The sequence below is a fragment of the Triticum urartu genome, chromosome 6A, assembly GCF_056163025.1.
Source record: "Triticum urartu cultivar PI428250 chromosome 6A, HENAU_Tu73, whole genome shotgun sequence".
Taxonomy (NCBI): Eukaryota; Viridiplantae; Streptophyta; class Magnoliopsida; order Poales; family Poaceae; genus Triticum; species Triticum urartu.
Window position 1 is genome coordinate 100844598 of NC_141878.1, and position 26202 is coordinate 100870799.

At 47.0% G+C, this 26202-nt stretch overlaps 1 pseudogene; it reads left to right on the plus strand.

The window, feature by feature from the left end:
- LOC125517207 (cytochrome P450 81Q32-like) lies at positions 1 to 26202 on the plus strand (annotated as a pseudogene).

A 26202-nucleotide genomic window follows, 5' to 3' on the forward strand; every position in this document is an offset into this window, starting at 1 on the left:
ATGGTGCAACCGCACCGAATCCACCATTGCTCCCGCTGCTGGGCCACCTCCCCCTGAACAAGAAGCCGCTGCACCGCTCGCTGGCCACGCTGGCCGCCTCGGCGCACGGCGGGGCCTTGAGGCCGCTCGTATCGTTGAGGCTGGGGGCAGGGCCAGCCCTCCTTGTGTCGACACATGCTGCCGCCGAGGAGTGCTTCACGGCGCAGGACGCCGCCCTGACGGGACGGCCACGACTGCTTGTGGGGAAGTACCTCGGGTATAACCACACCACGCTCACTTGGGCATCCCACAGCGCCCACTCGGGCGTTCTGCGTCGATTCCTCGCCGGCAGGCTCTTCTCTGCGCCCCGCCTCGATGAAAGCACGGCCGACCGCCGTGTCAAGGTATGTTGTTGCCGCTCTCTCTCATGCCGGACGGAGAATAGAGGTAGAAAAAATACAACAGTATTTTTCCGGCCGCAACACAGCCCTTTCCAATTATCTCCGACTCACTCCCCGTCTACAAGCCATACAATGAGGGATCCGGCTTGCCTGCTTCCTCCTCGTGCTCCCATCCGTGCTCCCACTTCATCCTACGATTGTTCTTTTTTCTTTTCTATTTCTAATCTAATCATCTCCCCCCTGATTTTAAGGGGGTGAAGCCGGACCTTATTTTGTTCCAATCAAATCAAGCCACGTATGCGGAAGCACGGATGGGAGCACACGCAGGGAGCAGGCAAGTCTCATCCTACAATGAGGGACCTTTTATATCCAGATGTGCACACACGCTGGACGCCACTAACCAAGCCACTAACTGCATGGCCTTTTCCTAGGCATGCACTAAGCACTAAGGGCATCTCCAGCCGCGCCCCTAACAGGGCCCCCCAGGCCACTTTTTCGGCGCCGGCGCCGAAAAAACGGCCCAGTCGCGCCCTCAGGACGCCGAAAATCGCCGGTTCAGACCTTTTTTCCGCCCGGCGGTCACAGGCCGAACCCGGCGCGCTGGGGAGCAGTTGGGGGCTCCGGCGCTAGGGAAAAGCACGCCTGGCCCACACCGACAGCGGAAAAGTCAAGGTTTTTTCCCCCGACTCGCCTCGCACCCCCCCCCCCCCGCGCCCTCGGCCACCACTAGCTATATCCCGGCGACGGCCGCCGCCCTACTCCGCTAGATAGCCATTCCCCGCCGGAAAATAGCAGCGCTTCGCCGCGGCAGACCCTCCCACAGCAGCTGGCCGTTTCCGGCCGCGGAGGCGTGGTTTAACGGCGGGTACACGCCCACCGAGCGCAAGGTGTTCGGCGTTTTGCCTGCCTCGGCGATGGACTCGGATGAGGAGGAAGAGCTCGCCGCGCTGCTGGAGGAGGAAGCCGCGGCCGACGTCCAGGAAGAAGAGCATCTCATGGTGCTCGCCGCCCTCGGCCAGCTGCTGGCGAGCAATGAAAAGCCGCGGCGAGGTGGCTCGGCGTCGGGGCGGATGAAAGCAAAGAACCGGCATCGTCTCCAAGGCTACTGCATGCTCTACTCTGACTACTTCGCCGATGCTCCACTTCATGGCGAGAGAACATTTTGGCGCCGTTATCGGATGAGCCGAAAGCTCTTCCTCAGGATTGTGAATTCCATCCGGGAGTTCGACAACTACTTCAAGTGCAAGATGGATTGCACTGGCGCTCTTGGATTCACCTCCATCCAGAAGTGCACGGCAGCGATGAGGATGCTTGCATATGGAGCTCCCAGTGATTCACTCGACGACTATGGGCGCATGGCCGAGTCCACCAGCATAGAGTGTTTCTACAAGTTCTGTCGGGCAGTGGTGGCAGTGTTTGGACCACAATACTTGAGAACACCCAATGCGGAAGACACTGCTCGGATCCTAGCCCGGAATGCAGCAAGAGGATTTCCTGGGATGCTTGGAAGCATCGACTGTATGCATTGGAAATGGAAGAATTGCCCATTTGGTTGGCAGGGGATGTACAAAGGCGCCAAAGGCGGTTGCAGTGTGGTGCTTGAGGTGGTAACCACACAGGACTTTTGGATTTGGCACTCCTTCTTTGGTATGCCAGGAACTCACAATGACATCAACGTGCTGCAGTGCTCTCCTGTTTTTGCCAAGCTCGTTGAGGGCCATTCTCCTCCGGTGAACTTCGAGATCAATGGGCACCAATACAACAAGGGGTACTACCTAGCAGATGGCATCTATCCGAGATGGTTGACATTTGTGAAGACGATCTCAAACCCTGCGGCAGGAGGCAAGAACGCCTGGTTTGCGAAAGTTCAGGAGGCTTGCAGGAAGGATGTCGAGCGGGCATTTGGTGTGCTCCAATCTCGATTCGCTGTTGTTCGGTACCCCGCTCAGACCTGGTCCAAAGATCAAATGTGGGAGATTATGACTTGCTGTGTCATCTTGCACAACATGATCATCGAGAGCGAGCAAGAAGACCCAGTGTTTGACACTGAACCATACTACAGGCAGGGTCCTCTAGCCGAAGTTGATCACCAGCTACCGGCAACTTGGACTGCCTATCTCAGTATGCGTCAGGAGATCCGAGACCCATAGGTGCATCATCAACTGCAGAAAGATCTGATTGAGCACCTATGGAGGCTCAAGGGGGACGCCGTGTGATGAAATACGAGTTTTTATTTGTTGAACTATATAATTTGTATTGAACTATTTGTTGTTGTACTATTTTGTTGAAGTATTTGATTTTTCTGTGATGAAATATGTGATAAGAAATAATTGTGTTGATAATTGAACGCTGAGACACGGCGAAACCATGCCGAATATGGGCCTATTCTCGCCCATATGGGCCTGCAAAGAGGGCCAATTTCGGCGCCTGGGGGCGACGACTGGGCACAAAACCGCCCCCAGCGCCGATTGTATCGCCGGCTCGCCCCAGGGGGCGATTTTTATGCGTCCTGGGGGGGGCAACGGCTGGAGATGCCCTAACACACGCCCCAGCCGGCTTTGTAGCTACAGAACCCACGCACGCCCATCCTCCTAGTGATTCGGTCTTCTCCCAACGTGAGCACCTACTCATCCGTAATACCTGGTCACCACCACGCATAGCCAGCGCCCGCTGCAACAAACCAGTCTGTGATAATGAATCAAACGCACGCACATGGGCCATACACTGCCTATACACACACATGCCACACTGCTGCGTCCCGCACGTCCCGCCCGTCCCGCGCGCCATCGAAGCGCCCGACGAACCCGACAAGCCCGATGCCGTGACTTATTCCAACACATACCTCCCAAGCCACGGCCTAGAGGAGTCCGTCATCGTCGACGTTACCACCGGCCAAGAGAGCCTGCTCCACTGCCGGTCTTTTTCCGCAGCTGCGGGCACTCGCGCTGGAAGTGCCCGTGCTCCCCGCACTTGTAGCAGCGCCAGCGCCTGTTGCTGCCGCTCCCCGACGCCACGCTGCGTCCGTCGTCGTCGTCCCGTGCTCCACCGTGCTGCCACTCCCGCGCCCGCCACTGCGCCGCCGTGTACAGGAGCTGTCCGTCCGCCCGCTCGCCGTTGTCCTGCCGTCGATGCCGAACTCGCTCGTCGAACGCGCGCAGCCGCCCGAGCGCTTCGTCGAACGCCATCGTCGTCACGTTGTGAAACTGCTCGACGCCGGCGACGATGGGGAAGAACCGATCCGGCACCGTATCCAGCAGCTTCTTGACGAGCGCCGCATCGTCCAGCGTCTCCCCGTGGTTGGCGTACCTCGCCGCCATCGCCGCGAGCCTCCCTCCGTACACATCGAACTCCTCGCCGTCCGCCATCTTTAGGCAGTCAAATTCGCCGCGCAGCGTCGCCAGCCACGCCGCACGGACCCGATCGGCGCCGACGAAGCTCACCTTCAGGGAGTCCCATACCTCCCTGGCGATGAGCTTCGTCAACACCTGCAGCAGCACATCCTCCAGCAATGCCCCGAGAAGCAACACGGCGCCATCTTGTCCTTCCGCGCGTTCACCGCCGCGTCGCTCGGCGCCACCGCCTCCCATACGGTGTGGACGTCGAGGATCGCCTGCGCCTTGATGGCCCAGACCATGTAGTTCTCCGCGGTCAGCATTGGCATCGCCATCGTCGCCGATCCGCCCGCGCCGCCGCCGTGCGGGACGAGCGCCATGGTCGTCGGTGATCGCCTGAACCGAAGCTCTGATACCAATCACTAGTAGAAAAGGGGGCTTTTGTTCGGGCCTGGCCAGCCCATTAGTCCCAATTCTGCCACGAACTGGGACCAATGGAGGCATTTTTCCCAGTTCGTGAGCCCAAGGGGCCGGCCGGGGCCTCGTGGGCATTGGTCCCGGTTCGTCTGGGCCCATTTGTCTCGGTTCTTGGCATGAACCGCGACCAATGGGCCTTGCTCCTGGCCCACTACCATTGGTCCCGGTTCGTGGCAGGAACTAGGACAGTAGGATGGCCTTTGGTCCCGGTTCCAGCCACGAACCGGGACCAATGAGTTGCCTATATATACCCCATTGCCGGCGAGCAGAGCACTCCACAGTGCTCTGTTTTTTGCTGGCCGGCGAGGGGGGGGCATTGGGTGCTCTAGCTCACCTTCTATGCACATGAGGTGTTCGATGAAATGCCCGAGCCACATTAGTTAAGCTTTCTCCTCTCGAAGCTCGACCTCCGAGCTCCATTTTTTCCGAGATTTGTCTAGGTTTAGCGGTCCATCACGCCCCGTCCTCGTCTTCACCGTCGTCGATCGCCCGCACCGATCTCGTCGCCGGCACCACCGTGGTGAGCCTCTTGTTCTTATCTTCTTTTTGAAAGAAAAAAATCTTACTTTAGATACATACTTGTCTAATTTTCTTACTTTTGACACACATAATTATATATAATGCACGCAGATGAACCGACAATGGATGTACGGTGACAAACACACCTCTGAGTACATTAAGGGCCTGCATAATTTTCTCGAAGTGGCTGAGGCAAACAAGCAGAATGGTTTTATGTGTTGTCCATGCCCTAATTGTGGGAATACGAGGTCTTACTCTGACAAGAAAATCCTTCACACCCACCTGCTTTATGAGGGTTTCATGCCACACTATAATGTTTGGATGAAGCACAGAGAAATAGGGGTTATGATGGAAGACAACAAAGAAGAGGAGGACGATGACAACCATGTGCCCCCTGAATACGGTGATGCTGCAACGGGGGAAGCCGAAGATCAAGAGGAAGCTGAAGATCCAGAGGAACCAGACGATGTGCCCGATGATGATCTCCGCCGGGTCATTGTTGATGCAAGGGAAAAGTGCGAAAGTGAAAAGGAGAAGCTGAAGTTCGATCGCATGTTAGAGGATCACAAAAAATGGTTGTAGCCCAATTGCGAAGATGGCAACACAAAGCTCGGTACCGTACTGGAATTGCTGCAGTGGAGGGCAGAGAATGTTGTGCCTGACAAAGGATTTGAGAAGCTACTGAAAATATTGAAGAAGAAGCTTCCAAAGGATAACGAATTGCCCGACAGTACGTACGCAGCAAAGAAGGTCGTATGCCCTCTAGGATTGGAGGTGGAGAAGATACATGCATGCCCTAATGACTACATCCTCTACCGCGGTGCGTACAAGGATTTGAACGCATGCCCGGTATGCGGTGCATTGCGGTATAAAATCAGACGAGATGACCCTGGTGATGTTGAGGGCGAGCGCCGCAGGAAGAGGGTTCCTGCGAAGGTTATGTGGTATGCTCCTATAATACCACGGTTGAAACAACTGTTCAAAAACAAAGAGCATGACAAGTTGATGCGATGGCACAATGAGGACCGTAAGAAAGAAGGGAAGTTGAGAGCACCCGCTGACGGGTCGCAGTGGAGAAAAATCGAGAGAAAGTTCTGGGCTGAGTTTGCAAGTGACCCAAGGAACGTATGGTTTGCTTTAAGCGTAGATGGCATTAATTCTTTCGGGGAGCAAAGCAGCAATCACAGCACCTGGCCCATGACTCTATGTATGTATAACCTTCCTCCTTGGATGTGCATGAAGCGGAAGTTCATTATGATGCCAATTCTCATCCAAGGCCCCGAGCAACCCGGCAACGACATTGATGTGTACCTAAGGCCATTAGTTGTAGAACTCTTACAGCTGTGGAATGGAACAGGTGTACGTGTGTGGGATGAGCACATGGGGGAAGAATTTGACCTAAAGGCGTTGTTGTTCGTGACCATCAATGATTGGCCCGCTCTCAGTAACCTTTCAGGACAGACAAACAAGGGATACCACGCATGCACGCACTGTTTAGCTGACACCGAAAGTATATATCTGGACAGATGCAGGAAGAATGTGTACCTGGGCCATCGTCGATTTCTCCCGACCAACCATCAATGTCGAAAGAAAGGCAAGCATTTCAAAGGCGAGGTAGATCACCGGAAGAAGCCCGCCATGTGTACCGGTGATCATGTACTTGCTATGGTCTCGCATTTACACGTAATATTTGGAAAGGATCCCGGTGGACTAGCTGTTCCTAATGACGCTGAGGGACGCGCACCCATGTGGACGAAGAAATATATATTTTGGGACCTACCCTACTGGAAAGAGCTAGAGGTACGCTCTTCAATCAACATGATGCACGTGACGAAGAACCTTTGCGTGAACCTGTTAGGCTTCTTGGGTGTGTATGGGAAGACAAAAGATACACCTGAGGCATGGGAGGACCTGCAACGTTTGCACGAAAAAGACAGCATGCCTCCAAAGCAGTCTGAAGGTCCTGCCAGCTATGCTCTTACCAAAGAAGAGAAGGAAATCTTTTTTGAATGCCTGCTCAGTATGAAGGTCACGACTGGCTTCTCGTCGAATATAAAGAGAATAATAAATATTCCAGAGAAAAAGTTCCAGAACCTAAAGTCTCATGACTGCCACGTGATTATGACGCAACTGCTTCCGGTTGCATTGAGGGGGCTTCTACCGGAAAACGTTCGATTAGCCATTGTGAAGCTATGTACATTCCTCAATGCAATCTCTCAGAAGGTGATCGATCCAGATATCATACCAAGGCTAAGGAGTGATGTGGCGTAATGTCTTGTTAGTTACGAGCTGGTGTTCCCACCATCCTTCTTCAATATCATGACGCACGTCCTAGTTCATCTAGTCGACGAGATTGTCATTCTGGGCCCCGTATTTCTACACAATATGTTCCCCTTTGAGAGGTTCATGGGAGTCCTAAAGAAATATGCCCGTAACCATGCTAGGCCAGAAGGAAGCATCTCCATGGGCCATCAAACAGAGGATTCATTGGTTTTTGTGTTGACTTCATTCCTAGCCTTAAGAAGATAGGTCTCCCTAAATCGCGGTATGATGGGAGACTGACTGGAAAAGGCACGCTAGGAGCGGACTCAATAATACGCAGGGACGGGCATTCTTGGTCTTGAGCACACTACACAGTTCTACAAAACTCTACCTTGGTGACCCCGTATGTCGATGAAAACAAGAACAGTCTGCGCTCCAAACACCCGGAGCAGTGTGACGACTGGATTACATGTGAACACATCATGACTTTCAGCAGTTGGTTGGAAACACGTCTCAGAGGTGACAACACTGTTTGTGATGAGCTGTACTCGTTGTCCAGGGGACCATCTTTGACTGTATTGACTTACAAAAGATACGAGATAAATGGGAATACATTTTACACGATCGCCCAAGATCAAAAGAGCACCAACCAAAACAGTGGTGTCCGATTTGATGCAGCAACCGAGAGGGGAAATGACACATATTATGGTTACATAATGGACATATGGGAAGTTGACTGCGGACATGATTTTAAGGTCCATTTGTTTAAGTGCAAATGGGTCAATCTGTCAGGAAGCGGGGTACAGGTAGACCCATAGTACAGAATGACAACAGTGGATCTGAACAATCTTGGGTACACTGACGAATCGTTCGTCCTAGCCAATGATGTGGCACAGGTTATCTATGTGAAGGACATGTCTACCAGACCGAGAAAAAGAAAAGATAAGGAAGCAAATACATCATACGATGAGCCAAAGCGCCACATAGTTCTTTCAGGAAAAAGGGACATTGTGGGAGTGGAGGGCAAGACAGACATGTCTGAAGATTATGAAAAGTTTCATGAAATTCCTCCCTTCAAAATCAAGAATGACCCAAGCATCCTGATAAACGATGAAGATTATCCATGATTACGGCACAATAAGCAAAGCACACAAGCGAAAAAAAAGTGAAGACTTTCTCTCCACAACTATTATGATGATACCATGACAACTTTCAACATTTTCGTAGTTCATTTGAAATGCCTATTGTAACATACGAGTTTCTGTATGAAATCCTGATACTTCAAAATAGATTGTCCATTTTGTACACGAAGTGCATCCAGTTTTTGCCGTAACCCTCTCTACTTTCTTGCACATGCTATGTGGGTGAAATGATGATACCATGCCAACTTTCAACCTTTTCAGAGTTCATTTCTAGTGCTTTTCAATTTCAGGGTCTTATAGCTCAAAATAATCAGTAAATGCATGGAAAATAACAAATATCATAAAAATAAATAAGTAATTAGAAACAGAATAAAATAAATTTTAATAAAATATATAAGTAGAAACAAAATAAAATAAACTTTAATAACATAAATAAAATTTATGAAACTAAAATTATCAACGTATTTTCTGTTCAAAACATTATAAGCAACCTCTAGTATTACTGAAACTAAAATTATATAAAATTGATGCAACTAAAATTATCAAGTTTTTTCTGTTCAAAATCATTAAAAGCAAAAAAGAATTTTCATAAAGAACTTTTTTGTTAGAAACTTTAATACCAAAAAGAATTATCATAAAATAAAATAAATAAGTAATTAGAAACAAAATAAAATAAAATAAATAAGAATTTTGTTGTAAGTAGAAACAAAATAAAATAAATAAAGCAAAAAAGAAAAAAATAAACTGGGAAAAAAACGCCACCTACTGGGCCACCACGGCCTGAATACGACTAGAAACCCACCCATGGGCCAAGATTCAGGCCCGTAGAAGGCCCAATAGGCCCAGAGGCAGATACAGTGTGTTTAGGCCCGAAAGCCTGCATTTGAGAGGAGCTCGAGAGGGCACCGGGAGTGGGGCTTATAAACCACTCTTGAGCTCCCTCAGCTAGCGAGGTGGGACTAAACTTTCGTGCCGCGATGCGGGCAACACAAGGCCTTTAGTCCCGATTGGTGCCACCAACCGGTACTAAAGGCATACATTGGTACCGGTTTGTGGCACCAACCGGTACCAATGCCCCCCCATTAGTCCAGGTTTGTGCCATCAACCGGGACTAAAGGCCTCTGCTTCCCGCCCTTTGGGCTGCTGAAAAATGACCTTTGGTCCCGGTTGGTGGCACTAACCAGGACTAAAGGTGTGCTTTGGTCCCGGTTGGTGCCACGAACCGGGACCAAAGGTCTGTCTATATAAGCCACACTTGTGAAATTTTCGGTTCAGTTCTTCTTCCCACTGCCCCGACGCCGTCGCCGCGCCGCTGCCCCCTGCCCCAACGCCGTCACCGCCCGCCGCCCCTGCCCCGACGCCGTCGCCGCGCCGCCCCGCGTCGTCACCGCCCTGGTCCGCGTCGCCCCTGCCCCGACGCCGTCGCCCCCTGCCCCAACGCCGTCGCTGCGCGCCGCGCCGCCCCGCGTCGTCACCGCCCCGGTCCGCGCCGCCCCTGCCCCGACGCCGTAAAAAATATATGATTAGATGATTTTTTTTGTTCATAGATGTGATTTTTTTGTTCATATATTATATGATGTTTTTATATTGTTCATAGATGATCGATCATATTTGTTCATATGTATGCAAGTGAAGTCGTTGTAGTTAGTTGTACTGTTTAGGGTTAGGGTCGTCGAGGAAAAAAATTAAGGAAAGAAGAAAAGAGGAAGAAAAGAGGAAGAAGGAAGAAGAAGAAAAATAAGAAGAGGACAAAGAAAAAGAAAAAAAGAGGAGAAGGAGAAGGAATAGAATCTATTTTTTCTTCTTCTCCTCTTTTTTTCTTCTTCTTCCTCTTCTTATTTTTTATCGGGTATGTCGTTGTCGATATACCCCCTCCCCGATAATTTCGACATGAGGGGGGGTCGATAAATAACAGAACTAGTTAAACAAGTTTATTTTTAGTAAGTACTACTTTATTTTATTTATAATAAGTGCTTAGTAGTTGAACTAGTTGATTTAATAAAACTACTTTATTTTACTATATATAGAAGTAGTTTATTTTACTATAGAAGTAGTTTATTTTTAGCAAGGAAATTAATAGAACTAGTTTGTTTTTTAGTTAAAGCAATTATTCCCGCATCGACGTCGACTATGCATATCCCGCATCCTCGTCGTCGACTCAGCGGAGGAGGCCGGCTTGATCAAAGGGGCCATGTCCGGGACTGGGCTCCGCCAGGCTGGTTTTGGGAGGTGCTACCTTCCGGGGGGCGTAGGTTGGTGAGGAGCCAGCCCGTCGTTGACCCGATCCTTGTTTGGTGGCGGTCGCGTGGGCTAGTGACGGTGCCGAGGCTTGCGGACACCGCGGAGGTGGTACGTCACCATGTCGGCGAGGAGGACCAGCACGTCCGTCGCTACATGGTTACGTTGGAGGGAAGGTTCGACAATACCTGGCAGGTTCTTCAGGGATCTCACTAGAGCTGTGATCCTGTGATGGTTCCTTCCCTTTGGGTGTCCACCGCCCGCGCCGATACCCGTCGGGCGCTACAGTTCTAGCTGTACTGGCGATGCTATTTGTATGATAGTATTCGAGGTGTATTAGTGATAATATTCGACAATGTACGGACGCATGGAGATGATGTAGTTTTGCTTATAATTGAATGCATCCTAATTTTAATACTACTTTATTTTGCGATTTGATTTTGCTTACTGAATGCTCAAATTGGAAAACTACTCCTACTTTGAATGCTAATTGGAGAGCACTATGCAAGGCGTATGCATATGATTAGTTGATAGCTTATAGTGTTTTTGTTTTCGCAGAAATCTAGGAGCCCCCCTCCATCATCCCTGTCGTCGTCCCTGTCACCGACCCCCTCCGACCTCGTGGTGAGACCATTCAAATCCTTTTTTAGAAAGATAATTAAACGATATTTCGGATTGACTTTAAGTCTGTCGAGTCTCCACCATATATGAGAGGACAAAGAAGGTCGACTGTTGTTGTGGGGGTCGTTTCTCCTTCTTCTCCGGGTGCTAGAGCTTTGTTATGCACTAGGGAAAGAAGGAGTAACGACCATCACCGACGGTCGCAAATGTCAGAGAGGAATCAATGAGGGAGAGTTCCACCATATATATATATATATGGGTAAATTGTTTGGGGCACCTAGGTGCCCAGGCACCTAGCATTTAATAGCTCGCATGTCCACCCATTTATATTTATTGATTTGAATAGAATTAAAACACACATTATATGTATATATATATATGAGGGGACGAAGAATCCCGACTATTGTCGTGGGTGTCGCTTCTTCTTCGTTCCCGTGTGCTAGACATTTTGGTGTGATGCACTCGAGGACAAAGTGAGGAGCGACCATCACCGAAAGTCGAATATATACACCACGTGAGCTAAGAGTTTTCAAGAAAAGACTCGACAGACCGATAGTCAACCCGTGATGAATAATAATGATCTAATTTAGTTTTTGTAGTACATATATTTAATTTTACAAGTTTAATCTTTGAATATATGAACGTAGGAAATGTCGTCATCAGACGACGAAAGTCTCCCGGAGGAGTGCAGCTGGTGCCACGACGATCGAGGTCTGTGCGACATGCCTCACCTGGACGATGATCGGCGCTTCAACATTAAGCTCGAGGAGACTTTCGATGTTGAAATGGTACGCAACGACGACAAGTGTTTTTTCGTAATTAAGCATGACTACAACTATTTCAGCGTCTAATTCTCATCTTTTACAATTCGAGTAGCTTATCCCATGCCATGCAAGGCGCTATGTCTTGGAGAGGATGGGTTTTGAAGACCATGAACATTTTGAAACAAAGAAAATTCACCTAATGACTCATCATGATGTGGATTTTGAAGTAAAGATGTACAATTCTGAGAGCGTAACCCATTTTGGTTGCAAAAAATGAGAAGCATTCTGCAAGATGTATGGTTTTGATGAGGGTATGCTTGTCACCATGGATCTTGGTGATCCTGAAATCGAGCAAGACAATATGGACATTTGGGTCCTTGTTGATACGCCTCCAATTCTACCGCTATGTGAGTTTAGTTTCTCAAACATAGTTATTAGCTAATTTATATTGTTTATTTCAAAATAGTTGATAGCTTATTTCCATTGACAGCTTATTTTCATTCTTCAAAGAATGTGCGGGAGATTACAGACAAAACCCACTACACCGATGGCTCCGAATTAACTTACAAGGAGAAAAATCATCTGGTCGAATTTTATACTGACATTGAGAATTACAATATCTACAATCAAACTCCTCAACATTATGGTCAAAACATGCCACTAGTGCATGTGTTCAACTACGGTAACTACCATGGAGATACCCTTGTAAGTTTTTTTTGTATTATGACATCCGTGCATCTTTTGCATACTTCTAAAACTAATACATCATTGCTAACTATGAAGTTATTACTATGTTTTTCAATAGATAATCCCAGAGAATTGTGTGCCTCATTTGATGTATCAGAAAGGTAGCCTTAATGTTTTGAACATACAGCCAGGTCATCCTAGGAATCTCAACTGTCCATAAAAGATTTCTAAAAAAATGGAGACATGCAAATCAAAGTATGGAAAAATGTATGGACATTCGTAAGGAGGTTCTTGAAAGCAAAAGGAAGCAAAGCGCAAGAATTGGAGACAGGATGATCTCCATTCTCCATAATGGAGAGTCAGGGTCTATATTGTTTTATACTATTTTACCTTAAAGAGGGTATTTAGGTCCTACCTAATACTGATGATCATGTGCTAAGAACAATTAAGTAGGGTTGGTTCAATGACTATGAGGATGATGATCGTATGACTTGTTATTAATAACGAGTAGAAGTTGTATGATGATGATTAGTAGACTTGTTATTGTATATGATGATGCATGATGCGAGCATGAAGAGTTATTATATATCATGAAGGAAATATGCCCTAGAGGCAATAATAAAGTTATTATTTATTTCCTTATATCATGATAAATGTTTATTATTCATGCTAGAATTGTATTAACCGGAAACATAATACATGTGTGAATACATAGACAAAAACAGAGAGTCACTAGTATGCCTCTACTTGACTAGCTCGTTAATCAAAGATGGTTATGTTTCCTAACCATACACATGAGTTGTCATTTGATTAACGGGATCACATCATTAGGAGAATGATGTGATTGACTTGACCCATTCCGTTAGCTTAGCAATTGATCGTTTAGTTTGTTGTTATTGCTTTCTTCATAACTTATACATGTTCCTATGACTATGAGATTATGCAACTCCCGTTTACCGAAGGAACACTTTGTCTGCTACCAAACGTCGCAACATAACTGGGTGATTATAAAGGTGCTCTACAGGTGTCTCCGAAGGTACTTGTTGGGTTGGCGTATTTCAAGATTAGGATTTGTCACTCCGATTGTCGGAGAGGTATCTCTGGGCCCTCTCGGTAATGCACATCACTCAAGCCTTGCAAGCATTGCAACTAATAAGTTAGTTGCAGGATGATGTATTATGGAACGAGTAAAGAGACTTGCCGGTAACGAGATTGAACTAGGTATTGAGATACCGACGATCGAATCTCGGGCAAGTAACATACCGATGACAAAGAACAATGTATGTTGTTATGCGTCTGACCGATAAAGATCTTCGTAGAATATGTAGGAGCCAATATGAGCATCCAGGTTCCGCTATTGGTTATTGACCGGAGACGTGTCTCGGTCATGTCTACATAGTTCTCGAACCCCTAGGGTCCGCACGCTTAAAGTTCGGTGACGATCGTAATTAGGGTTTTTGTGTTTTGATGTACCGAAGGTTGTTGGAGTCCCAGATGTGATCATGGACATGACGAGGACTCTCGAAATGGTCGATACATAAAGATTGATATATTGGAAGCCTATATTTGGATATCGGAAATGTTCCGGGTGAAATCGGGATTTTACCGGAGTACGGGGGGTTATCGGAACCCCCCCAGGGGTTATTGGGCCTACATGGGCCATAAGGGAGAAGAGGAGGGCCGGCCAGGGCAGGCCGCGCGCCCCCTCCCCCCTAGTCCGAATAGGACAAGGAAGGGGGGGCGGCTCCTCCCTTTCCTCTTTCTCCCTTCCTTCTTCCTTTTCCAACAAGGCAAGAGGGGGGAGTCCTACTCCCGGTTGGAGTAGGACTCCTCCAGGCGCACCCATAGGGCCAGACGCACCTCCCCATCTCCCTCCTTTATATACTGAGGCAAGGGGGCACCCCATGACACACAAGTTGATCCTCGTGGTCGTTCCTTAGCCGTGTGCGGTGCCCCCTTCCACCATATTCCACCTCGGTCATATCGTAGCGGTGCTTAGGTGAAGCCCTGCGTCGGTAGAACATCATCACCATCATCATGCCGTCGTGCTGACGAAACTCTCCCTCAATGTTTTTCTGGATCGAAACTCGAGGAACGTCACCGAGTTGAACGTGTGCACAACTCGGAGGTGCCGTACGTTCGGTACTTGGATCGGTCGGATCGGGAAGACGTACGACTACTTCCTCTACGTTGTGTCAACACTTCTGTTGCCGGTCTACGATGGTACGTAGACAACACTCTCCCCTCTCGTTGCTATGCATCACCATGATCTTACGTGTGCGTAGGAAATTTTTTGAAATTACTACATTCCTCAACAGTGGCATCCGAGCCTAGGTTTTATGCGTTGATGTTGTGCACGAGTAGAACACAAGTGAGTTGTTGGCGATATAAGTCATACTGCTTACCAGCATGTCATACTTTGGTTCGGTGGTATTGTTGGATGAAGCGGCCCGGACCGACATTATGCGTACGCATATGCGAGACTGGTTCTACCGACGTGCTTTGCACACAGGTGGCTGGCGGGTGTCAGTTTCTCCAACTTTAGTTGAACCAAGTGTGGCTATGCCTGGTCCTTGCGAAGGTTAAAATAACACCAACTTGACAAACTATCGTTGTGGTTTTGATGCGTAGGTAAGAACGGTTCTTGCTAAGCCCGTAGCAGCCACGTAAAACTTGCAACAACAAAGTAGAGGACGTCTAACATGTTTTTGCAGGGCATGTTGTGATGTGATATGGTCAAGACATGATGCTAAATTTTATTGTATGAGATGATCATGTTTTGTAACCGAGTTATCGGCAACTGGCAGGAGCCATATGGTTGTCGCTTTATTGTATGCAATGCAATTGCGCTGTAATGCTTTACTTTATCACTAAGCGGTAGCGATAGTCGTGGAAGCATATGATTGGCGAGACGACAACGATGCTACGATGGTGATCAAGGTGTCCGCCGGTGACGATAGTGATCATAAAGGTGCTTCGGAGATGGAGATCACAAGCACAAGATGATGATGGCCATATCATATCACTTATATTGATTGCATGTGATGTTTATCTTTTATGCATCTTATCTTGCTTTGATTGACGGTAGCATTATAAGATGATCCCCCACTAAATTATCAAAGTATAAGTGTTCTCCCTGAGTATGCACCATTGCGAAAGTTCGTCGTGCTGAGACACCACGTGATGATCGGGTGTGATAGGCTCTACGTTCAAATACAACGGGTGCAAAACAGTTGCACACGCGGAATACACAGGTTTAACTTGACGAGCCTAGCATATAACAGATATGGCCTTGGAACACGGAGACCGAAAGGTCGAGCGTGAATCATATAGTAGATATGATCAACATATTGATGTTCACCATTAATACTACTCCATCTCACGTGATGATCGGACATGGTTTAGTTGATTTGGATCACGTGATCACTTAGAGGATTAGAGGGATATCTTTCTAAATGGGAGTTCTTAAGTAATATGATTAATTGAACTTAAATTTAACATGAACTTAGTACCTGATAGTATCTTGCTTGTCTATGTTTGATTGTAGATAGATGGCTCGTGCTGTCGTTCCATTGAATTTTAATGCGTTCCTTGAGAAAGCAAAGTTGAAAGATGATGGTAGCAATTACATGGAATGGGTCCGTAACTTGAGGATTATCCTCATTGCTGCACAGAAGAATTACGTTCTGGAAGCACCGCTAAGTGCCAAGCCTGCTGCAGGAGCGACACCAGATGTTATAAACGTCTGGCAGAGCAAAGCTGATGACTACTCGATAGTTCAGTGTGCCATGCTTTACGGCTTAGAACCGGGTGTTCAACGACGTTTTGAACGTCATGGAGCATATGAGATGTTCTAGGAGTTGAAGTTAATGTTTCAAGCAAATGCCCGGATTGAGAGGTATGAAGTCTCCAATAAGTTCTATAGCTGCAAGATGGAGGAGAATAGTTTTGTCAGTGAACATATACTCAAAATGTCTGTGTATCATAATCACTTGACTCAACTGGGGGTTAATCTTCGTGTTGATAGTGTCATTGACAGAGTTCTTCAATCACTGCTACCAAGCTACAAAAGCTTCGTGATGAACTATAATATGCAAGGGATGAATAAAATTATTCCTGAGCTCTTCGCGATGCTAAAAGCCGCGGAGGTAGAAATCAAGAAGGAGCATCAAGTGTTGATGGTCAATAAGACCACCAGTTTCAATAAAAAGGGCAAAGGGAAGAAGAAAGGGAACTTCAAGAAGAACAGCAAACAAGTTGCTGCTCAGGAGAAGAAACCCAAGTCTGGACCTAAGCCTGAGACTGAGTGCTTCTACTGCAAGCAGACTGGTCACTGGAAGCGGAACTGCCCCAAGTATTTGGCGGATAAGAAGGATGGCAAAGTGAACAAAGGTATATGTGATATACATGTTATTGATGTGTACCTTACTAATGCTCGCAGTAGCACCTGGGTATTTGATACTGGTTCTGTTGCTAACATTTGCAACTCGAAACAGGGGCTACGGATTAAGCGAAGATTGGCTAAGGACGAGGTGACGATGCGCGTGGGAAATGGTTCCAAAGTCGATGTGATCGCAGTCGGCACGCTACCTCTACATCTACCTTCGGGATTAGTATTAGACCTAAATAATTGTTATTTGGTGCCAGCGTTGAGCATGAACATTATATCTGGATCTTGTTTGATGCGAGACGGTTATTCATTTAAATCAGAGAATAATGGTTGTTCTATTTATATGAGTAATATCTTTTATGGTCATGCACCCTTGAAGAGTGGTCTATTTTTGATGAATCTCGATAGTAGTGATACACATATTCATAATGTTGAAATCAAAAGATGCAGAGTTGATAATGATAGTGCAACTTATTTGTGGCACTGCCGTTTAGGTCATATCGGTGTAAAGCGCATGAAGAAACTCCATACTGATGGACTTTTGGAACTACTTGATTATGAATCACTTGGTACTTGCGAACCGTGCCTCATGGGTAAGATGACTAAAACACCGTTCTCCGGTACTATGGAGAGAGCAACGGATTTGTTCGAAATCATACATACAGATGTATGTGGTCCAATGAATGTTGAGGCTCGTGGCGGATATCGTTATTTTCTCACCTTCATAGATGATTTAAGCAGATATGGGTATATCTACTTAATGAAACATAAGTCTGAAACATTTGAAAAGTTCAAAGAATTTCAGAGTGAAGTTGAAAATCATCGTAACAAGAAAATAAAGTTTCTACGATCTGATCGTGGAGGAGAATATTTGAGTTACGAGTTTGGTCTATATTTGAAACAATGCGGAATAGTTTCGCAACTCACGCCACCGGGAACACCACAGCGTAATGGTGTGTCCGAACGTCGTAATCATACTTTATTAGATATGGTGCGATCTATGATGTCTCTTACTGATTTACCGTTATCGTTTTGGGGTTATGCTTTAGAGACGGCTGCATTCACGTTAAATAGGACACCATCGAAATCCGTTGAGACGACGCCTTATGAACTGTGGTTTGGCAAGAAACCAAAGTTGTCGTTTCTAAAAGTTTGGGGCGGCGATGCTTATGTGAAAAAGCTTCAACCTGATAAGCTCGAACCCAAATCGGAGAAATGTGTCTTCATAGGATACCCAAAGGAGACTGTTGGGTACACCTTCTATCACAGATCCGAAGGCAAAACTTTTGTTGCTAAATTCGGAGTTTTTTTAGAGAAGGAGTTTCTCTCGAAAGAAGTGAGTGGGAGAAAAGTAGGACTTGATGAGGTAACTGTACCTGCTCCCTTATTGGAAAGTAGTACATCACAGAAACCGGTTTCTGTGACACCTACACCAATTAGTGATGAAGCTAATGATAATGATCATGAAACTTCAGATCAAGTTACTACCGAACCTCGTAGATCAACCAGAGTAAGATCCGCACCAGAGTGGTACGGTAATCCTGTTCTGGAAGTCATGCTACTAGATCATGATGAACCTACGAACTATGAAGAAGCGATGGTGAGCCCAGATTCCGCAAAATGGCTAGAAGCCATGAAATCTGAGATGGGATACATGTATGAGAACAAAGTATGGACTTTGGTTGACTTGCCCGTTGATCGGCAAGCAATTGAGAATAAATGGATCTTCAACAAGAAGACTGACACTGACGGTAATGTTACTGTCTACAAAGCTCGACTTGTTGCAAAAGGTTTTCGACAAGTTCAAGGGATTGACTACGATGAGACCTTCTCACTCGTAGCGATGCTTAAGTCTGTCCGAATCATGTTAGCAATTGCCGCATTTTATGATTATGAAATTTGGCAAATGGATGTCAAAACTGCATTCCTGAATGGATTTCTGGAAGAAGAGTTGTATATGATGCAACCAGAAGGTTTTGTCGATCCAAAGGGAGCTAACAAAGTGTGCAAGCTCCAGCGATCCATTTATGGACTGGTGCAAGCCTCTCGGAGTTGGAATAAACGCTTTGATAGTGTGATCAAAGCATTTGGTTTTGTACAGACTTTTGGAGAAGCCTCTATTTACAAGAAAGTGAGTGGGAGCTCTGTAGCATTTCTGATATTATATGTGGATGACATATTATTGATTGGAAATCATATAGAATTTCTAGATAGCATAAAGGGATACTTGAATAAGAGTTTTTCAATGAAAGACCTCGGTGAAGCTGCTTCCATATTGGGCATTAAGATCTATAGAGATAGATCAAGACGCTTAATTGGACTTTCACAAAGCACATACCTTGACAAGGTTTTGAAGAAGTTCAAAATGGATCAAGCAAAGAAAGGGTTCTTGCCTGTGTTACAAGGTGTGAAGTTGAGTAAGACTCAATGTCCGACCACCGCAGAAGATAGAGAGAAAATGAAAGATGTTTCCTATGCTTCAGCCATAGGCTCTATCATGTATGCAATGCTGTGTACCAGACCTGATGTGTGCCTTGCTATAAGTCTAGCAGGGAGGTACCAAAGTAATCCAGGAGTGGATCACTGGACAGCGGTCAACAACATCCTGAAATACCTGAAAAGGACTAAGGATATGTTTCTCATATATGGAGGTGACAAAGAGATCATCATAAATGGTTACGTTGATGCAAGCTTTGACACTGACCCGGACGATTCTAAATCGCAAACCGGATACGTGTTTTTACTGAACGGTGGAGCTGTCAGTTGGTGTATTTCTAAACAAAGCGTCGTGGTGGGATCTACATGTGAAGCGGAGTACATAGCTGCTTCGGAAGAAGCAAATGAAGGAGTCTGGATGAAGGAGTTCATATCCGATCTAGGTGTCATACCTAGTGCATCGGGTCCAATGAAAATCTTTTGTGACAATACTGGTGCAATTGCCTTGGCGAAAGAATCCAGATTTCACAAGAGAACCAAACACATCAAGAGACGCTTCAATTCCATTCGGGATTTAGTCCAAGTGGGAGACATAGAAATTTGCAAGATACATATGGATATGAATGTTGCAGACCCGCTGACTAAGCCTCTTCCACGAGCAAAACATGATCAGCACCAAGGCTCCATGGGTGTTAGAATCATTACTGTGTAATCTAGATTATTGACTCTAGTGCAAGTGGGAGACTGAAGGAAATATGCCCTAGAGGCAATAATAAAGTTATTATTTATTTCCTTATATCATGATAAATGTTTATTATTCATGCTAGAATTGTATTAACCGGAAACATAATACATGTGTGAATACATAGACAAAAACAGAGAGTCACTAGTATGCCTCTAGTTGACTAGCTCGTTAATCAAAGATGGTTATGTTTCCTATCCATAGACATGAGTTGTCATTTGATTAACGGGATCACATCATTAGGAGAATGATGTGATTTACTTGACCCATTCCGTTAGCTTAGCAATTGATCGTTTAGTTTGTTGCTATTGCTTTCTTCATAACTTATACATGTTCCTATGACTATGAGATTATGCAACTCCCGTTTACCGAAGGAACACTTTGTGTGCTACCAAACGTCACAACGTAACTGGGTGATTATAAAGGTGCTCTACAGGTGTCTCCGAAGGTACTTGTTGGGTTGGCATATTTCGAGATTAGGATTTGTCACTCCGATTGTCGGAGAGGTATCTCTGGGCCCTCTCGGTAATGCACATCACTCAAGCCTTGCAAGCATTGCAACTAATAAGTTAGTTGCAGGATGATGTATTACGGAACGAGTAAAGAGACTTGCCGGTAACGAGATTGAACTAGGTATTGAGATACCCACGATCGAATCTCGGGCAAGTAACATACCGATGACAAAGGGAACAACGTATGTTGTTATGCGGTCTGACCGATAAAGATCTTCGTAGAATATGTAAGAGCCAATATGAGCATCCAGGTTCCGCTATTGGTTTTTAACCGGAGACGTGTCTCGGTCATGTCTACAGAGTTCTCGAACCCGTAGGGTCCGCACGCTTAAAGTTTGGTGACGATCGTGATTAGGGTTTTTGTGTTTTGATGTACCGAAGGTTGTTCGGAGTCCCGGATGTGATCACGGACATGACGAGGAGTCTCTAAATGTTCGAAACATAAAGATTGATATATTGGAAGCCTATATTTGGATATCGGAAGCGTTCTGGGTGAAATCGGGATTTTACCAGAGTACCAGGGGGTTACTGGAACGCCCCCGGGGGCTATTGGGCCTACATGGGCCATAAGGGAGAAGAGGAGGGCCGGCCAGGGCAGGCCGCGCACCCCCTCCCCCCTAGTCCGAATAGGACAAGGAAGGGGGGGCAGCGCCCCCCTTTCCTCTTTCTCCCTTCCTCCTTCCTTTTCCAACAAGGCAAGAGGGGGGAGTCCTACTCCCGGTTGGAGTAGGACTCCTCCAGGCGCACCCATAGGGCCGGCCGCACCTCCCCCTCTCCCTCCTTTATATACTGAGGCAAGGGGGCACCCCATGACACACAAGTTGATCCTCGTGATCGTTCCTTAGCCGTGTGCGGTGCCCCCTTCCACCATATTCCACCCCGGTCATATCGTAGCGGTGCTTAGGCAAAGCCCTGCGTCGGTAGAACATCATCACCGTCATCACGCCGTCGTGCTGACGAAACTCTCCCTCAACGTTTTGCTGGATCAGAACTCAAGGGACGTCACCGAGTTGAACATGTGCACAACTCGTAGGTGCCGTACGTTCGGTACTTGGATCGGTCGGATCGGGAAGACGTACGACTACTTCCTCTACGTTGTGTCAACACTTCCGTTGCTGGTTTACGAGGGTACGTAGATAACACTATCCCCTCTCGTTGCTATGCATCACCATGATCTTGCGTGTGCGTAGGAATTTTTTGAAATTACTACGTTCCCCACCATACCAGTGGGTGAAATGAACATGGATTGGATTGAAGTGAAGGCAACATGCACGTGGTGCATGTCGGAAGTAGTACAATCCAAACTTGATCAAGTTAGGATTAGTATTACTTTCGACATGCACCACATGTTGCCTCACTTCAATCTAAGTCATGTTTAGGCATAGCAGTAGCAGTAGCACAGAGATAAGAGAGGACACATCTCTCTATTAGCTACCTATATGAACCTAAATTAACCCCCAAAACCCCTAAACCACCTCCTTTCAAAAAAAAACTAGCCGCTGAAACGCTGACGCGTGAAAGCTTATTGGTCCCGGTTGGTGCTACCAACCGGGACCAAAGGCCCTCCTGCTTGGGCTCGCCGGAGCGGCCACGTGGAGGCCCATCTGTCCCGGTTTGTATAAGAACCGGGACTAAAGGCCTAGGGCATTAGTAACGACCCTTTAGTCCCGGTTCCCCAACCGGGACAGATGGGCCTTATGAACCGGGACAAATGGGCCTTTTTCTACTAGTGAATTGTTGTTGCCGCTTGCTATCTCTTGAGCATGCGTTGGTTTTCCCTTAAAGAGGAAAAGGTGATGCAGCAAAGCAGCATAAGTATTTACCTTAGTTTTTGAGAACCAAGGTATCAACCCAGTAGGTGACCACCCGCGAGTCACCTCGTACCTACACAAATAGATAAGAACCTCGCAACCAACGCGATAAAGGGGTTGTCAATCCCTGCACGGTCACTTGCAAGAGTTTGATCTGATAGAGATAATGATAATAATATAAATATTTTTGGTATTTTTATGATATAGATTGAAAGTAAAGATTGCAAAATAAAATATATTGGAATATAGGCATCACTTCCGTGACAAGTAGACCGACTCCTGCATGCATCACTTCCGTGACAAGTAGACTGACGCCTGCTCGCATCTACTACTATTACTCCACACATCGACCGCTATCCAGCAGGCATCTAGAGTATTAAGTTCATAAGAACAGAGTAACGCCTTAAGCAAGATGACATGATGTAGAGAGATAAACTCATGCAATATGATATAAACCCAATCTTTTTATACTCGATGGCAACAATACAATACGTGTTGTTTCCCCTACTATCACTGGGATCGAGCACCGCAAGATTGAACCCAAAGCTAAGCACTTCTCCCATTGCAAGAAAGATCAATCTAGTAGGCCAAACCAAACCGATAATTCGAAGAGACTTGCAAAGATAACCAATCATACATAAAAGAATTCAGAGAAGATTCAAATATTGTTCATAGATAAACTTGATCATAAACCCACAATTTATCGGATCTCCACAAACACACCACAAAAAGAGATTACATCGAATAGATCTCCAAGAGAATCAAGGAGAACTTTGTATTGAGATCCAAAGAGAGAGAAGAAGCCATCTAGCTACTAGCTGTGGACCCGAAGGTCTGAAGTAAACTACTCACACATCATCGGAGGGGCCATGGAGTTGATGTAGAGGCCCTCCATGATCAATGCCCCCTCCGGCGGAGCTCCGGAAAAGGCCCCAAGATGAAATCTCTTGGGTATAGAAGGTTGCAGCAGTGGAAACAGGGTTTCGTGGTGCTCCTGGATGTTTTCGGGGTACGTAGGTATATATAGGAGGAAGAAGTAGGTCGGTGGAGCCACGAGGGGCCCACGAGGGGGGAGGGCGTGCCCCTGCCTCGTGGCCGCCTCGTTGGTTGCTTGACGTGCACTCCAAGTCCTCTGGATCACGTTTATTCCAAAAATCACGCTCCCGAAGGTTTCATTCCGTTTGGACTCCGTTTGATATTCTTTTTTTGCGAGACACTGAAGTAGGCAAAAAAAATAGCAATTTGGGTTGGGCCTTCGGTTAATAGGTTAGTCCCAAAAATAATATAAAAGTGTAAATTAAAGCCCATTAACATCCGAAATAGATAATATAATAGCATGGAACAATCAAAAATTGTAGATACGTTGGAGACGTATCAAGCATCCCCAAGCTTAATTCCTGATCGTCCTCAAGTAGGTAAATGATAAAAACAGAATTTTTGATGTGAAATGCTTCCTAACATATTTCCCAATGTATTTTCTCTTTATTGTGGCATGAATGTTCATATCCGCAAGACTCAAGATGAAAGTTTATTGTTGACATAAAAATAGTAATACTCCAAGTATGCTAATCAAGAAATTATGTCTTATCAAAATACCATAGCCAAAGAAAACTTATCCCTATAAAGTCATATAGTTTTGCCATGCTTCATTTTTGTCACACAAAATGCTCTCATCATGCATAAGCCCAATGATAAGCCAAGCAATTGTTTCATACTTAGCATTTTCAAACTCTTTCAACTTTTACGCAATATATGAGCGCGAGCCATAGACATAGCACTATGGGTGGAATAGAATGTGATGATTGAGGTTGTGTGAGAAGACAAAAAGGGAGAAAGTCTCACATTGACGCGACTAATCAATGGGCTATAGAGATGCCCATCGATTGATGTCAATGCAAGGAGTAGGGATTGTCATGCAACGGATGCACTAGAGCTATAAATATATGAAAGCTCATCAAAGGAAACTAAGTGAGTGTGCATCCAACTTGCTTGCTCACGAAGACCTAGGGCATTTGAGGAAGCCCATCATTGAAATATACAAGCCAAGTTCTATAATGTAAAATTCTCACTAGTATATGAAAGTGACAACATAGGAGACTCTCTATCATGAAGATCATGATGCCACTTTGAAGCACAAGTGTGGAAAAAAGATAGTAACATTGTCCCTTCTCTCTTTTTCTCTTATATTTTTTCCTTTTTTATTTGGGCCTTTCTTTTGACCTCTTTTTCTTCTTTTTTTGGGGAATCATAGTCTCCATCGTCCTTTCCTCACATAGGACAATGCTCTAATAATGGTCATCACACTTTTATCTTCTTGCAACTCAAAAATTACAACCCAATACTTAGAATAAAATATGACTCTATGTAAATGTCTCCGGCGGTGTACCGGGATTGCGATAAATCAAGAGTGACATGTATGAAAAATTAAGTATGATGCCTTACCACAAATACAATGTCAACTACATGATCATGCAAAGCAATATGACAATGATGATGCGTGTCATAATAAATGAAACGGTGAAAAGTTGTATGGCAATATATTTCGGAATGGCTATGGAAATGTCATAATCATGGGCGATCAACCGAGACGCCGACCTCCGGGACTTCCACTCAGGTGTCCTGCGTCGGTTCCTCGCCGGCAAGCTCTTCTCGGCGCCCACTCGGGTGTCCTGTGTCGTTTCCTCGCCGGCAAGCTCTTCTCGGCGCCCTACCTCGATGAACGCACGGCCGACCGCCATGCCGAGGTCACGTCCCTCGTGGACAATCTGCTCCAGGACACAGCGGCACCAGGCGGTGGCGGCGCGCCGGTCACCCTCCGCCCTAGGCTCTTTGAGTTGGTGCTGAACGTGATGCTGCGCGCCGTGACCGCGCACGGGCACTCTGACGACTTGGGCAGGTTCCGGGAGTTCGTCGAGGAGTCGTTTAAGGTTGTCGACGCGCCCAGCGTCGGGGACTTCTTCCCGACACTGCGGTGGGTCGACCGCCTATGCGGCATCGACGCGGCGCATGCAAGGCTGCGGGCGAGGCGTGACGCGTTCGTCGGAGGCCTCGTCGACGACCACAGCGAAGGCGGAGCAAGGCCGGTGGTGGACACACGACCAGCGTCATCGACGAGCTCTTGGCGCTACAAGAAGCCGATCCCGAGTACTACACAGACAACGTCCTCAAAGGCATCGTCTTGGTGAGTAGTAGCACCGTAATTGCTTCATCCAACATGAATATAGCTTAACGTATATAAGCTGCTGCAACGTAATGTCCAACCAATCCAATCCAGGTACTGTTCAGCACCGGGACTGACACGACGGCGCTGACCATCGAGTTGACGATGGCGCTGCTGCTGACGCACCCGGAGGCGCTGCAGAGGGCTAGGGACGAGATAGACGCCAACGTCGGCACGGGACGGCTTGTCGACGAGTCTGACATGGCCAACCTGCCCTACCTCCAATGCGTCCTGAAGGAGAGCCTTCGGCTGTGCCCCGTCGGCCCGCTCATCCCGGCGCACGAGGCCATGGAGGACTGCACGGTGGGCGGCTTCAGGGTCCCGCGCGGCACCATGATCCTAGTGAACTCGTGGGCGATCAACCGGGACGCCGACCTCTGGGACTCCCCAACGGAGTTCATGCCGGAGAGGTTCTTGGACACGGCCAAGCCCACGCCCATGATGCCGTTCGGGTTTGGCCGGAGGCGGTGCCCCGCGGAAGGGCTGGCGATGCGCCTCCTTGGCTTGACGCTTGCGACGCTCGTGCAGTGCCTCGAATGGGATGCCGGGGAAGGTCGTGCCATTGACATGGCCGAAGGTGCCGGTCTAAGCATGCCTATGGCCACGCCGTTAGCTCTTGTGTGCCGGCCCCGGGAATTTCTCAAGGGCTTGCTCTCTGCTTCCACTTGA